This window comes from Ammospiza caudacuta, chromosome 3 (genome assembly GCF_027887145.1).
Source record: "Ammospiza caudacuta isolate bAmmCau1 chromosome 3, bAmmCau1.pri, whole genome shotgun sequence".
Classification (NCBI taxonomy): domain Eukaryota; kingdom Metazoa; phylum Chordata; class Aves; order Passeriformes; family Passerellidae; genus Ammospiza; species Ammospiza caudacuta.
Window position 1 is genome coordinate 92,012,627 of NC_080595.1, and position 17,834 is coordinate 92,030,460.

The window sequence follows — 17,834 nt, forward strand, 5'->3', positions numbered from 1 at the left end:
TGTTTAATATCAACATAATGAAACACAACTTTATGACTGTGCTGCTTAAGGACTCTCTTTTGGGAGGTGCTGAGCACTCTTAACTTAAGACACATAATATTTTATAATGAGGAGCTGTGCAAGGCAGAAAGAAAGACATTTCAATATGCCATCAGGTTTCATTAATCAAAATGACAGTGCTTGAGGGTATATATCCTATATACCAATTTATATGAAAGTTATTAAAGTCCATAAGTTCCTCAACACCTTCAGTGTCTGAGCAGATTCATTATTATTATTTTGTTCTGTATAACAAGGCTGTTACACTAGAAAGTCATTAGCTGCTGTGTTTAATGTAAAATTTGGAAATCTAAATAAATGATGGGAAGGATACCTATTGATCTCAATTGGATTTTATAAGCATGTGAGTTAGAAGATTATGCATAATGCATACCAATAATGTATGTTAAGTTTAAAGGAATAGTTCCTTCTCAATATGTGGGAAAATGTATTAGGATTTCCAATAATGTATTTTCTAGAGAGAAAATTTGCACATGTAAATGCATGCATATACACACAGACCACACACAAACACTTGGAAGTTGTTAATATTGAGATGTGAACTTGCACATCATTCACACCATTCATATATTTCTACCAACATTCACATGTAGATGTATCTACATTTACTATCTCTAAATTACACACAGGGTACTTGTTTATCCATGGAAGCAGCGCCAGACTTAACCAGTGATCCATCTTTTATAAACACTTGCAAGGACCAGTTTCCCTTACGGCTTCTTCACAAATAGTTCAGCAGTCACTCCGGTTCATAAGCATGGATGCCTGATGTTTTTAAGCACCATAGTTTACAAGACATTTGTGTGAGGCTAACAGACAAAATTAGAGAGGATACATGCTTTGAATGGGATTGGCAGCCATACAGTACTATGGCCTGTGCCTTTCTAGAATGGCTGTGCATCTGCCTTAGTTGTCTAACAAGTGGTTTAAGGCTAACAAAACAATAAGCAGTTCCAGGTCCTCTGGATTTCAATCTGTCTCATGCTCTGTCACAACTTCTGGTTTTATATTCTAATGAACAAAAGAGAAAGGAAACAAGGGCGTCCATATATATTGCCCCATCTTACTTATTCAGCTGTGTATTTTGCATAATGAAGCAAGATCAAACAGCTTTTCTGATAGATCAGTCATTTTGATTTAATGTCTCCCATGTGGCAATAGGAGTGTCAAAATCTGTTATATAACTTCATAAAGTTTTGTTCTTTTCATTTTGGGATCATCCGCAGTGTTTTTGTTCGGCCAGAATTAATGATTGTTTTTTTTGCAATTATATATTTTGGGCCTGACAACTTCCATATTCCATAGTGAGAATTTATTTTGTTGGGTACCAACAGTGTCAAAATACCCCAAAAACTTAATTTTCCAAATTAAAAAAGATAACCCATAAGAATATTAAACATCTATTTTTATATTTTTCCTCTATTTATATTTTGAAGAGGTATTTTATTTTTATTGTTATTTTCACAGCAAAGTACATCTAAAACACTGAATTTATCCATAACTCCAAAAGCCCAAATTTGAATCACAGCATAATAGCAGGCAGTTCAGAAAACTGGCCTCTTTAAACATTTTAGAATGGCTGGAAATATCATCTGCCAAAAGCACATGGAACACCTCTTAAACAGATGCAGATCAGTGTGCTACAAAGGACACTGAATTCAAGTGCCCTTTAAAACAGTTATCCTTTAAATACAAGCTGGCATGAAAGCCAAAAGACATTCATGAGACTGAAACACCACAGCTTGGACTTCCTCAAACTGTGAGCTGAAGAAAAAGCTGGACTGTAAAAAGTCATGAGCTGAGCTTCCATTGACCTTTGCTCTGCCTTCCTAACTGTGAAGAGTGCAGTGCTTCAGGACTGTAGATAACTATAGTCATGCTGCAAGAAGAGATATTCCAGATTCAGGATACCTGCTAATGTGCATATAAGTACCAGAGAGGGGAAAAATAAAATCCTCAAAGGTTACATATTTCTATTGGATAATTAAGCAAAAGAAAGTGGTTTAGGAATACCACTTCTTTTTGATAACATAATTTTAAATTCTTTTTTTTTTTCAAACTCCATACTAGTTCCTTTTTTACAGTGGATATTCTCCTGTGTTGGTTTCACAGAAATATTACAGAAGGCTGAAGGATGAAAAACTACCCTCATTTTTGTAGTCCAGGTTCTTTTCTGTAGGTTGAAAGCAGTCATTTTTCCAGAACCTATATTAGACTAGCATGCTCCCTTTCAAACCCCTTCTCCTTTTCCTTCCTTCCTTCTTTGCCCTTTTCTAGACACCAGTTGCAAGAAATTTCTGTATGGCCTCCCCAGGCTGTGGAGTTATTGTATTTGCTGAGTTTCACCAGCAACAGCAGAAGCAAATCTGTTACCATGATCTCAAGGGAACTACCTAAGTTATGTCTTGAACTTACAACATAACTAAAGATTTACAGAAAATCCAGGAAAAAATATCAAATCTTACTCTCTCCTAGCTTTATTGCTGATCTTACCAGGTGCAAGATGGAGTCTCATAGATGTATGTAAACTTTTGTTGTGTATGTGAGAGACTTTTACAACTTAAAGTTTACCAATTCCTGTGATCTTTGCAAATAAAAGGCAATTATCTGGTGGCATTTTGATTAATAATTTACTTTTTTTTTTTAAAACAACTGTTTCTCACAGCTCAGATTGTTAAGAACTGCACCAAATTCTTCCTATAACTGTCGGTTTCCAGCTGTTGAGATTTGCACTCTTCCCACACCTGTGAATCTCTGCAAAGCACTTGTAAGCAAGGTGTGGGACCAAGAGGCCTTCAAGTCTTTCAACTGAAGAAAGACAGCAGAAAGGATAGCTGGTAAAATGATTAAGTCAAAAGAGAAAAACTTTCTTGCCTTCAACAGGTAAGAAATACAAGTCAGAGAACAAGGGAACCAAATGCTTCTCAGGAGAGTCACAGAAGGGTTCGATTTCTCCCACTGACATGAGATGAAAGTAGGAGAGAATGTCAGAGTGGGAAATAGGTGATTAGCATTTCAGAAGAGCTAGAAAGCAAGAATCCAACTGGAAGGGACATGAGCCACAAATATGATCATTACATTCATTTTTCAAGGACAAAGAAGAAATGTTGTGAGGTACTTCAGGGAATACACAAAAGAGAAAATACAAGTAACAAGTTGTAACTGGGAGAGAGGGAGATATGTTTTCTCTACCAGTGGGCTTTCAGTTTTCACCTACGTGTGGATTTAGAGAGTAACGGGGTGTTGTCAAGGCTGGGGACAGTTCTTTATTTTGTAAGCAGGAAGGTCCTGAAATGTTAAGATTTGAATTGTGGAATGATACTAAGTGTGTATTTCTGAAAAAGAATCCATTAATTATATGTATCTCATGTCAGAATATCAGTGAAACTGGGTTTACTCCCCTACCAAATTAGCAGAGGGAGATCTTTTTTGTCCTTCTTATCAGAAGGCAAATCTTTTAAAACCTACATGGAATCCAGACTGTTGCCTATACCTTTTCTGTAAAAATACTGTGAAGAGAAGATGGAGATATTCTCTTTTCTGTCCTTCCCCAGTGCTACACCTTCCATAAATTATCTCACTATATTTGTGAAAGGCTTTCTTCAAGGTTAGAGGGGGAAGAGCTGAAGCAACTATAGGTGAAGGTAAAGTCAGTACTCAAAGGGAGATAACAGTGTCTGCTTTTAACATTCCTCAGCATCCTCTCCTTCCTTGAACTGAGGCCCCCAGTACTTATTATAGCAAAGATGTTCTCTTCCTGTAAGCTACATGTAAGAGTTTGATTGCTTCACCATATTGAAGGCAAAATACATACTTTGAAGAAAGCACAGTTCATATTTTAAGGTATTTCACCACTCAAGTCCACAGCTGGCCAGTACCAAAAGAACAATCAAGAGACTAAGGACTGTCAACAAAGAACAGTTCTCTACATCAGAGAATCAGACACATTTACACTCAATTAACACTTTGCTTAAAAATAGACAAAGATAAGCCCTAAAGAGTGTGGTGCCCAGCAACCCCATCATTATATATACAATAGCAATGCATAGCAGCAGTTATCATCATGCCTTACCACTCCATTTGCTATAACAACAAAAACATCCACTATCAATTCCTTATCATGTTTGGATATATTTGGAGATATTATCATAAAGCTGTCTCTGTGATATGGTCAAAGGGATGATAATCTAGTTTGTTTTAAAAGTGAAATTTATATAATCTTATTCTTTTCTACTTAAATTCCTTACTAAGTGCTGATCAAGCACAAGTCTCTGTCATGTATGAGTGGGAAAGATGGGTTTATGTCACTTTCACTGTTCTTGAGGTTCAGCAGAAACTATTTTGACTGTTGTATAAGTTAGCTCTGCTTCAAAATTACACAGGTCTGTGCATAGAGCCAAAGATATAGGAATCAGTGGAGTGCAGAAATGCCATGGACTATCACCTCTTCAGGGTGAGCCCACTTCTTTTTTTTTATGGCTGGAAATCAGTTGGTACATAGTTTTTCATTCCTTTTCTATCCCCATGACATGGGGATTTAGGCACACAAGAGAATTCAAACCTGCATAGATCAGCTAATCCAGCAGCTGTTTTGCAGCACCTGAGTAGTGCAAACCAGAGAGAATTAGGCTGAGAAGAAAACTTGTATTATAGCAGGTCACAATTCAGTAAGACATTCATCCTCACCTCAAATATTTCCATCTGCAAAGCAGTATCTGGAGAAGGCATACAGCATTTACAGAGCACTCAACAAAAGAGTAAACTCTTTGTCATTTTCCATGGCAGCTTTCTAATGAAGGAAAGCACTTGTAGAACAGCACTAATAACTTTCCTTTTACAGAAGTACAGTTCACTTGAGATGGTTCCCACATGGAGAAGAAATGCCTCAGATTTTTTTTAGCATTTACTTGGCAGTTGGGACCTATTTATTACTTCATATACTTGGATGTAATGGCAGTTAACACACAGTTATGAAGGGGAAGTGATGTAGGATTCTAAAAGATACAAATTGCAGTACATATTAAACTTTAATTTGCTGCCAATCTCAAGTCCTTCAGCTTTTTTAGGGCTGAAGGGCTCTTCCAGTAGTGGTGGACATAAGCTATATTAGCTGTTGGTCAAACCCAGTACTGCTAGATAGCTCACTGGGGGAGTAATATCAATGTGTTCTCTTCTCTTTGCACTTTCCTGTGGAGAGGACATGCATAATTGCAATTTTTGGGAAAGTCCGCACATACAATACCTGGCTTCCATGGCCAGTGTAGAGTTAGGTGATTTTCAACATTTTCTTTCGTAGCAATATGTTCTCTAAATCCTACTAGTTTTACTGATTACAGTGAAAGTAGTGGAAAATATGACAACTAATTATAAGATTTGGTGCATGATTAATTCAACTGAATTTATATGCAAAATGCTATATGAGAAAAATATATCTACATGCAAATGTCTCTCCTTGTGCTAGGCACATGATCTCTGGTCAGGAAAAACTTAGCAAAAGCAGTCCTTAGAGATGGAAAAGCCATTCCCAGCTCCAGGCACAAAGACACCACTCTAGACTGTGCTGATTAGATAACTGCTATCACACCAGTTTAGATACCCTTACTGAGATTCAGTTGCCTAAACTTAACATGCCTGCTTACAAAATCTGAGATGCCATAGTCCCCTGGATGCCCATCTAGAGAAGCAGTCTCCTGCAGGCCCTGTGGCATCTGTCAAACATGCCACAGATGTCTTGGGCATCCCTGAGCACATCAAATTAAAATGCTATAAATAGAAGATTATCTTTGGCTTCATCCCTTTAAAAGTTTGGGGTGCTTAATTAAAGATTAAAGAGATACTTCCCTCTCGTGATGTTGAGAGCAGTTTTCTTTTTTTCTTTCAAGGAAGCCAGGTCAATCAAATGCCTTCTATTTGGTCCATAGTCCAGTGGTAGCAATTCACATCCTGCCTGAGCAGAGCTGAGCACTTGCATTTAACTGCAGAAGTTCCCTAGCCATCACTATAATTTTTCCAGGGGTAATATGAATCAGCAGGCTGTGGAGTTACTGACTTATTTAATCACAGCCACTGACTAGAAAACATTTAATCAGGCAGTGGAAAACATTAATTAAGCAGGAGAAGCTGACAGCTCCTATTCCCTGAGTCCTCTGAAGCCTGGCAGTTTAGAAACACTGTTAGACTCAGACCCTTTCAGCCAAAGGATGGAACTGAAACCACATTTCTCAGCAGTGATAAGTGCATTGCCTACTGTGGAATTAAAAATTAAATCTCTGCTCTCTCTCAGCCTTAAGACCAAGTTTCTGTAGATATGCTGAAAAATAAAATTTGTGATTCTAGAACAACTTTGAAATCATAAGTTTAAATCCATAGGAATTTTATATACTGCAGTTAGTTGAGTAAGGAGTCGGAAAATCTGTGCTTTACAGTTAAGCAGGTAAAGAGGCATTTGGGTATATAAATTCCTCTTTAATCTCCCCTAGCCCCATTCTTAAGTAACTGAATAATTTGTCAGGAAGGTAATTATCGTTGATTTAAAATGTTTAAAATCTTAAAAATCTTTTAACCTCAAGTTAGAAGTTATGAATTATCATGTTTTGTGTATAAATCTGTTGTGAATTAACATTTGATTTTTCTGTCTTGTACCTTAAATCATTATACTGCCTAAGGAAAAAGAAACATTAAACACAAAAACAGAAGCAAGCATATTATTACTTGATTATTTAGTACTGAAGTATAAAACTGTCAAAAAATTTCACTGAAGTCAGCTATGAAGTCAGCTAATCACCACAGAAATAAATATAGATTGGAAATACAAGGGAATCTGAAAATAACTATGGCTATTTTTAGATAATGGCATCCTTCCACTCCTTGAATGATGATACAATAACCTTCAAGTTGGGAACTTACGAGGAACTTGGACTGAGTTCCTTGCAGCACGTGTAATCTCGAAAAAGGACAGTTCACAGAAACACAGATCTGAAATTTTTCTTTTGTCTTTTAGTATTACCTGCTGGAAAATGGTATAATGATTTCTTTCTCTTTTTAATTACATTTTTCTTGCCTCTCCCTTTAGAATATTTGTAGTTTTTCTGAAAGATAACAGCAATTAGGAATGCTGTGGCAGTCTAATAGTGATAAAGCACATGAAGTCAAATAGTTGCCTTTGTGTTCATTCATGCTACTGAAGGGTTTCTCAGTGTTCAAACAATACACATATTTAGTGAATTATTTAACTTTTACATATTTAAACAATAAACATTCTGTGCTCAAGGGAAAAAACAAGGATACAGTCTGAACTGTACTGTACTCAGGTTCAAATGATTAGCATCTTTCAGAACGAGGAAAAAATTGTCTCTTAGGCAAGAATGGATTAATTTTTATCTTAATCTGGTTTATAGAAAAGCATTTCCTCCTCTTTGATGTGGTATATGCTAAGTGAAAACATCATGCTCTACCCATCAGAATCATGCAAGTGGTCACTCTTTCTTTTGCACTGATGTTACAAAAGGAGATAGCCTGCATGGCTGGAAGGTATCCATGATATTAAACAGTTCATGGGGCTGTGAAGTGCTGAGAGCAATCATGCAGAGTAACAGGCCACAGGAATGCAAATCATCCACAAAGCCAAAAGTGGAGCTAGCAGGTGGCCTCTCCTATTCATCTGATGTCAACACACTGTTCAGATCAAGCCCTTTTAACATCTGGGTAGGCCCACTATTGCTTTTAATTAAATATAATACAGCCATTCAGTGTTCTCGCATCCATGAAAACCACGCAGTAAAAAGCATATCTTCTGCACACTGAGGGTCACTCTAGCTGTATAAATAAATAGTACCATTTAACTTAGATTGTAAGGTCGTTTAAATTTCATATACTTTCCATATACTGCTCAGTTAGAGCCTCTTTGACATTTCAGTCACTGACCATACTTCCATGGAAAATGTTCCTGCTCCTTCAGAGGATTTAGAAGGGGGAAAAAAAGCCTTGTAATTAACTTTTTCTACCTTTGAAACATTTCCACTGTAAAAGATTTTGAACAGAAACATTTGTTCTCAAAATTAGTTTACAGAGAGAATTTAACTGTGTTAACATATAAGCCATGGAAACTGTCATAATATCTAATTAAATTATTACTGACGTTCAATCAGTAGCAAAAAAACATCTGTAACTGTAATTCTACTACAGAGCAAGTATAATTAAATCTATTCAGTAATGGGTAGCAAGCTATTGCAGAAGTACACTGCAATGCTTTAGAAAGCTAGAATGCTTCAAATATCTTTTACAAGTATAATAAACCTTTTTTAAAGTGGAAACATGAATATTCTTCTGAAGATCCTTTATTAGGATTTAATTTCAATGCATTTATGATTACATTAGTTCTCCTGTTTGAAACAGACTGGAAAAAATAACTGCCTTCATTCAGAGCTCAGGACAGAGAAGCTTGTGAGTGTGTTTTCGTTCTATCTCTATGGAGAGCAAACGGCAACAGTATGCTTAAATTTGATTTCAGGAGATAAGCAAAATAAAGTGCACAGTGGAGTGTTTTCTTGAACAAAAACATTTTCCAGAACTGGAGCCAGAAATGTGTGACAAAGCTGAAGTGCATTATTGTAAAAAATTAGGAAAATAGATGACTTGGGAGGAAAGTAATGGGATGTGAAGCATTTAATGTAAGGTCACAAGGTCAACTGTTGGTAATGGACTGGGAGTTTTTATGTGAATGGTGGCTGCTGGGTAACTCTGTGTTAAGAGAGATGGATGTCCAGCCCCTAATGGGCAGATGTGGTCACCCCAGAACTACATCACAGTTACCTTTTTCTCTTTCTCCAGTCAGAAAAGGCTGCATCCAACTGGAATCTCAGTCTATGATGCCCTTTTCAACCCTAACCCTAACCCTTTCTCACCTGCACTGAGGTAGACTGATGTTTGGAAAGAAGGTTTGCCTAAATTGGTCTACTTTCTAATTATGCTCATAACACGGATACCTCCTATAAAGCTACAGTTAGTGCTGAAACAGCATTTTCTCAGGAAGAGACAACAAAAAACCAGCAACACATCAAAATTCTGTCTCAGCCACTCGTTATGTCAGAGGCTGAATTATAAGCAGTAATTTTTTTCTACTTCCTTGGGCATGCTATTCATCCATAAATTCCATTTCGTTAATTCAGATGCTCAATAGCATATATTACAAATAAACAATGTCTACTTTTCATTCATTATTCTGATATAAAAGCCCATATGTCTACTAACAACCATACTATGTACAAGAAAATGGTATCTCAGTAGCACTTTCAGAGCTACCATCAGGTTTCAGCTGCATAATCTCTTGTTTTGCAGAAGATTATATACCTAAAAGCCCCATTAAATGTTTTCAGAATTTATGACTATATAACATTTCCCAATGTTAAGTCTAACTCTAAGTAAAAATATGTGGTCCAAATATGTCTCTGTCACTGTGTAAATAAGAAGTTTCTTGGCCTGCTGGCCAACTTCTAAAAAGAAGTTTAGAGAGTGCTGCTCCTACTGAGGTCACTGGAAAAACCTCCATTGGCTCCACCTGCCCCAGAGTTAGGTGTGGAGGGAATGAGATTTTCTTTCTCTTTTATGGACTATGGAGTTGAGTTGGTTTGGGCAGGGGTGGGTCGCATTGTGTTGGGTTCTGTTGGGGGTGGTTGCCTGCCCTGAAGAGAGAGGAGGAGCAGAGAAAATGCTGTCCAGGGCCTTGACACTCCTGAAAAACTTCAGGGCAGGAGGCATCACACGGAGTAGAGGTCTGCCTATTCAGCTGATGGCTCTTGAAGAAAAGATATATGATAATAATGTGAATTACTCTGTTCTGATCCCCTGGCAGCTGATATTAGGCAACAATTGACAACAGATTTACCAACTACATAGTTAAGGAGCAGCTATATGAGGTTATGCAGTTCAGACACCTTGCATTGCATTAAAGCATAAACAGAAAAAGGACGCTATAGTTAATTTTGTTAATTGCATAAAATTTCTACATTTTTACATTCTGAAAACATCTGTTTCATATATTATGAAATATTTATTTTTGGACATAAGAGAATTTAAATATATACATAATGAAAGATTTTGTCAGATATCTATCTTTTTAACAATTTTCTTTTACCCAGATATGCTTTGTATAGTTTGCAATCTCTTCAACAAAGGCAGAAACACCATCTGAAGTAATCAAAACAAAATAAGTGTCTCTTTAAGTATAGCTTTACAAAATTTTGAAATCTCAGAAAGATAGCAGAAAAAAAAAAGGCTCCAGATTTGCCCTAGTCTATAAACCAGTTTGGCAGCTATACTTATTCAAAATGTTTGTTATCTCGTGTAATGAACTGTAGTGGTTTTGAAAACAAATCATTAGAATAATTTTCATAAGCCTTAGGAGTTAATTTTAAAACCCAAATAAAATGCTTCTCCTATCAATGTATGTCTTAAGAGTCCTAAAGTCACTTAAAAAATTGGTATTTTGGAAGCCCTCTTTAGAGTTCAGATATTCCACCTCCCCTTTTGAGAGGGTTCAGCACTTTTCTTGGGAAGATTGGTCTCTCTTGGGTACTTCAATAAAATATGTAGGCTTTCAGATTCATTATATTGAAGCCTCTTTTTATATTAATTTTAATTTGGAAGTAATCATGTTTTGGGAGTGTTATCCCTGATAAATACTTTGTGAACTGTTGTACATCTGTCAAAGCTATTTTGCAAATATGATACTCATCAGAGGAATTCTGAGGCATTCATACAGAATTCAGCTGGATTAAGTGCTGTAATGAAAATGCTGCCCAAGTGTATTTTATAGTACAGTAAGAATTCAGAATTCAGTTATACCTACAGGAATATATTCTATGTCTCATTATCTGGGAATGCCAAAGATACACAGTGTTTTGGCAGAATGACTACAACTCTGCTAACTAAGTTAATGACTTTGAAGAGGAAATTGAGTGAAAATATTACATACAGCCTGAATTTCTTCCTCTAGTTTACCAAAAAATGGCAATTACTTGATAGAAATGTGAACAAGAGGTTGGTATCTTTGCTGTCTCTGTACAAGCTTTTCCACTACAGCTAAATGATTGGAAATGTAGCTGAAGAAAAATAAGAAAAAGAATATGATAGTCAGGGATAGTACTCTGTAAGAGCTGTGCTAAGATCCTCCTGCAATGCAAACAAGAAAGAAGGGGAAAAAGAGAGAAATTGCTAGACAGAAGGATGGGTTGCCTCACTATTTCATTCTGAATATGTTTTGAGAAGTAGCAATCTCAAATTTTTACTGTGTTTGATTGGCACTGAATAAGAATAATAAGTAACATTTCTGTTTGTAGTAAGCAAAGTAGCATTTCTTGCCATTTACATCATTCACTCCTAAGCAGAATTCATTGATAGTCCCTCCCCCTTTTAGCTGCAATGAGTTCAGTTTTATTGGTTCATTGACTACTTGAAGACTTCATATTCAAACAAATTCAATTTTACCATCAGTTTGAACTATATTTAGTTGTTTTATTTAGATGTTAGATTTATGACCCATTTAGGACAGTTTTTTAATTACCTTTTTTATTATCTTTATTCTTACATTATAATTCTGCAAAATATTTTTTTATCAAAATAACGTTACAGTCAATATTAAGTATATTGCTGCTGTGCACATAAAGAGCAACATCTGATGGAGAATTTAATTCCTGTTAAATAGTTTTATCATTTTATTTATAATTTTGCACCTCTTAATCTTTAGCAGCTTTACTGTTCATAACTTACTGACCCGTCCTTTTGTCTTTATTAAGAGCTAACGAACACATTCCTTTCTTATCTTTCTGGCATCTTGATACAGTGAAACATTTTAAACTTTTAAAAGTTTTACAATGTGTTATATGATAGTTCCCACATAGAATTGCCCACATCTTATCTTTAAAACAGTTTAGAAAACTCTGTATATTTAGCAGATACCCAAAATGAACTTACAGACAAGCTCAGAATAGATCTCCTACAGATTCCTTAGTTTGTGGTTTTCAATAATACAGGGCAAGGATTTTAGGGGGAGTAGGTATTTACTAGATCAATGGAGTTAGAAATAACAGATACACTTACAAACACAGAACGTGGCTGATCTGAAATGCAGGCAGCAAACTTCAAATTATTTACAGACTGATTTTAAGTCTTCTGAATTAATTATGTTGTTTCTACTATTTGAATAAAGGAGGATGTCAGCAACAGGAAAACTTACCAAGTTTGTAGTCCTTAAAGAGCCAAAAGACACATATTAGGGAACCCTGTTCTCTGAAGGATTGTAGTTCAGAGTTAAGGGGTTTTTTGAGTGTATTTGAAATTCTTTTCTATATATTACAGTGAACAACTTCTGTCCTAAGATTCCTCCAACACCTCCTTGCTGAAAGCAAGCCAATGGTTATGTCAGGCAGGTAGTTAAAGAAACCTTTCCAATATATTCAGGAGACCAAAATATCAGGTATAAGGGGGAAAAAGAAGTTTGGAAAGAAGTACAAGTGAATACAGAGATGAGTTGTTCTCCAGTTGATCCTCTGCATACAACAACCTGTGCAATTCAAACTGCAATCCACGGTAATGTACACTTGGTGTGAGTGATATTCTCTTGCTTGGTTATATTCTGAGAAGACCATGTTGATGTGGCTTAACTACATCTGATTTGCAGGTGCCAGTTCTAGGAAATGGAATTCATGACACTGAGTCAAGATTCTGCATTCCCTATAGAATAAATTGAGAAAAAGGGATTTCTTGGGAATGTATGGATAACGTTAGCCTACGTGAGTATGAGGGACAGCCAAAGGATTGTGCTCAGACTTCTGACCCTCATCCATACTTCACCTGCTTTTTAATATGGATTCCGATGTTGAAACTGCTGTTCTAAAACATTACTTTTTTTTTTTGGATGCAAATGCTTGTTCTGTTCTTCAGATAAGAGGTGACAGTAGTACTGCCACCGTTCAGTCCTATTCTGATGTCTGTAGTATGCAGCCAAGGTCCCACTTTAACTTCAGGTGATTTGGATCCTTATCTTCAGAAAATGAAACCCTTTAGTGACTGTTTTGCTGAAGGTGCACCACTGGACTGCCAAGAACACAAATTGGGAAACCTAAGGGAATTATGTTTCTCAAATAAGGGTAGAGAGACACTGGAATATATTATCTAGAGAAGTTGTGAATGTCCCATCCCTGGAAGTGTTCAAGACCAGGTTGGATGAGAATTTGAGCAACCCAGATGTCCTTGCCCACAGCAGGGGGTTTAGAAGTAGATTATTTTTAAGGTTCTCTCCAATCCAAACAATTCTATGACTGTACAAGTGCTGTGTATATAAGAACAAGAATATGCTTGCATTTTTTATCTATATGGTTTACATGCATAGAAAGAATAAAGAATATAATCCTGATAGAAGAGACTAAAACAGATAATTTGTCATTAGTTTATGCTGATAGATTTGGCTAGAGAAATATTTTTTAAATCAGTGTTCTGATGCTAATTATTTCTTCATTGAACTTGACAAATATAACCATCCTAATTTCTGCTTCATGAAGAGCTGTGTTTAACAGATTACAAGAATCACTGAGTACGCTGCACTTAATTCTATTGACGTGACTAAAATCGGAAAATGTGAGTTCTTGTCAGACAAATTTCTATTAATTTTCAGATTATGAATATCTTTTGGCTTGTGACTGTCTATGCTAATTTTATGGATAACAGTTTTTTTAATTAAGGTTCTGTAGTGATTCAAATAAAAATGAGTAACTACATCAATTTGCAATACATTAAGATAAAAATATCTATAGTGTTCAGAAACAAACTTGGCAATTAATTGTTATGCTTTGACTGAACAATTCAGTGTTTGGCTTCAAGCTCTTCTTAGCACTTCTCTCATCCAGGCTCCTACGAAGTGCTCAAAATATGCAGAATGATATATGGTGTTCTGTTTAATCACTGAGCTTATGAATTGATGGGAGTTTTCTAGATGGGAAAAGGGGCACTGAAGTGTATTTTTATGGTCTACACTTTTTTACTCATGTTTAAGCAAACACAGACAAGCCCAGCATTGTATATTCTCTTAGTGAAAGAGCATTATAATCAAGCTGATATTCTTCTCATTTATATAAGCATGGGTGCTTTTTTTCCTGTTTTGGAGTCTTATTGACTAACATAACCCATCTGTGACAGCTGCTGTTGATAAAAGCTTTTTAAAAGCTGCTCTACTTGAAAACATCATGTGCTGTTTTAGGGGTCCTTTTCTTTCTTTCACAATACTAAAAATTATTAGAAATGATTGATTGGCTTTTTATATCTAAGTGATTAGGTTCATTATCCATGGAAGGCAATTCTTGTAAGAAGGAGCAATCAAACAGGATTTTTTTCAGCAGTTTATATTTATATTTAATTTATATTAGACAGCTAATAATTAATAAAAAAAATAACAATTCAAGAAAACTTTGTAAAGAAAAGTAATAAAAGATTACATGTTTGGAAACAGAGAAAAATGCACATTATGATTAAGAATTGTAAAAAAAATTGTAAAAAAATCTGGTTATGTTTTATACCAATGCAAACTATACAGAATTTTCTATATTTATGTTTTATTAAACCATAAATAAAAATCACATATTTAAAAATTTTTACTGAAAGGGTGGAAATGTCATTTGGTCAGGAAATTCCTAAATTATGACTATCTAAATAAACTATTAGATTACTATTCTTTTATGTATGAAGAATGTCTGGGTTTTTCATTTTAAGGGAAATTTAATAAATAAATAAATAAAAAAGATAAAAGAGAAACATGATATAACAGCCCTTTGATCTCCCACTAAACCAGACAAAGTTTCTTCCACTTGAATAAATGAAGTAACTTGATATCACACTTGGATGGGTCTTCTCTTTGTTGATTATCACTGAAGGGATAGGTCACATTGTTAGCATTTGCTGATAGCAGCGTGATAGCGGGGACAAGTGTTGGGCTCTGGATGGAGAAGAGTTGCCTTTGGTGAGGAGGGACTGCCTGCTGTGGTGTATCCTTCTGGTCCTCCTGAGCCACCTTGATGTTGGCCTCTCCACCAATCAGTCTGAAAATATGATTACTGAATATGATTACTGAATGAGCTTTGCTATAAATACCCTTACTTTTTTCTTCCAGGAAGAATCTTTGTCTGGAGGGACTTGCATACCCAATTGTGTGCTTTTCTGGTCGGGGCAGTAGCTAATTGGGCTACTGAATGCCCAATCTGAGAAACATCAGAGTGGCTACAATGCATAGGCAGATTTGGAAGAGCAGTGAATTCAGTACATCAGAGAAAAATAGATCAGCACAGTAATTTTAGCATGTCACAAATGAAAATTTTAGGTGCATATATGTATTGCACATATTTGGGGACACTAGATTGAGCGTTATACAGTATGGATGCAGCCAAGTTATCAGGTGTCAAAGCTAGAAGGTGGTTCCTGGCCCTTTTGGATCACTGAATGTTGGTCACAAGCATAGCATGAAGCTATCAAATGCATGATGATTTGTGAGGCATATCCTAAGGACTCACAGGATGGGTGTCAGCCACCTGAGCTCTGGCAGCAGTACAATCTGGAGCCCTGTTGATTAAGGGACACTAGAGTGGAGCTTACATCCAACCAGTTGATGTTCCTTCAGGTGGCTGTAGCAACAGCAAACAAAGCTGCAGTTACAGGGCAGATTGCAATTTCTGATGTGTTCACTTAAATCTCAGTCAGATTTGGACTCATTATCAGTGAAAGGGTACTCACCTAGGTCAGCAGCTGCCAATATTTCAGCAACTGGGCTGGCAGACACTCCTGCTACTGTGAAGGCATTGGCTCTCCCCAGAGAACTGTGTTCTTCAATGTGGCAAAAGTACTGCTTGGAAAGCAAAGTATTGGTATCCTTAACTTTCAGGAAACTACTGAAGGGGCTTACCTGATAACTTCAAATAAATGCACACATGCCCCTTGCAAACTTCTGAATCGGAGGTTGGCTGTTGACTTGAAATATGTTGGATAAAATAGTTCAATCTTGGCAACTGGAAATTAGATTTTATAGTGGAAAGTGCCAGGCAACTTTAAATAAACAGAGCTGCCAGCCCTGCAGGTAATAAAAAATTGTGCATACACAAATGCCCACACATGCACTTCCTCAGAAAGCTCATTTGTGCCCATGTATCTGCTCCTGGGTAGGCTCAGCAGAGATGGCCAGAGGCAGATGGGAAAAGAGTTACAGGAGCAAGAATAAACAACCTGGAGTCAGCCACCTCTGCAGATGTTGCTTGTAGCTTGTGGCTGTGCAGCATGTGTGAGTGACAAACCTGAGAGCTAGGAGTACTTAGAATGTCCTCCAGGTCATATATGTGTGCAGACATGACCAAAGGACAACAGCAAAGCTGGACATAGTTCTGCTAATAATGAGGGTGGCACCATTCCTTTCTCCTCAGCACTAAATCAACCCCTCTGCACATTCCCGACTGAGCAAATAGCTGTCAAACAGGACAAGGTCCTCACAAAGACAGGAGTAAAGAGGCACACAGAGTATTTCACTGCACCTCTTGACATCATTCCCATTAGGCTAGCTGCCATTAAGAGTGGATAGAAATGTGAACTGTACTTCTGGAAGGGTGGGTGGCCTATTTAATGCCTAGACTAGTATGTGGTTATTAATGTACCCTCTCAAAACAGAGGAAAACCACTAAAGCTGCGTGTTGAGGGAGTTTAGGGGAACTCCCATAGACTGACAGCTTCAGGGAATGCTCTCTAATAAACACAGGTCCCTAAGAAACAAACCAAATGGTAATATATTATGAAAATTAAACCCACATTATTAAAGGAAGGACTTTATGAAAGTACTTGGACTATTTTTCAGGTTTCTTGGCTCACACTTTCCTCCCTGCTGTTCCAGACTTTCCCACAAGCATTGTCACAGCTATAGGATTCGACAGCCCTTCATCTGCTCTTGAGATTCTTACAACTTTTTTTCCCCCATTAAAAACGGCACATAGAGCTCTTTACTAGTGCCAGTTTTGTTTTCTTTTAATTTAAAAAAGTAGCTTATAATGGGAGAACTTCTTTCTTGAAATGGGAAGTAATAGTAAAAACACACTAACACAGAAAGAGAAAATACCAAAAATATTCTTTTTCTATTTTGCATAATTTCTTTTCCTGGCTTACACTTATATTGCTTATTTCATTTCTCTTTTTGCAGTGGTGGTCTCACCTTTCTCTCCATGATGGTTTTCAATGCCATCACTGATAGCTATGAGAGGGGAAAGAAAGGAGAAAAGAAAAATCAAATTTGAGCAGTAGTCAGATTCATGGCTCAGAAAACAATTGTCCTCTGCTTTAGGCAGTGGGGGATTAAGAAGTAGCTAAGTACTTGTTTGGGCTGTCTGAGAAATGTGTAGGTTCTATAGGTTGGAACCAATAATCCATTTACTAGTACTTAACTTCTACTCTATCCCAGTTGCTCTGAAATAGCTAAGCAACAAATAGTATGGGGATAAAATTTTATACTTCTTATAATTATAATTGTAAATAGTGTGAGATATTGTTCTAATACTCTGTTACTTTGATAAAAGGGCAAAAAAAGGAAAGATATTATCATGCTATAAACAGTTAAATCTGTTGCAATTGGTACTGCATTTTAATATCAGAGGTCATAGTCAAAAAGAAGTATTTGCACATATTGTGCTCTAATTATGGAACAGCATGTCTTTGTTTTTCATCTTCTAGCATCATGACACAGTTAACTTTTTAGTCCC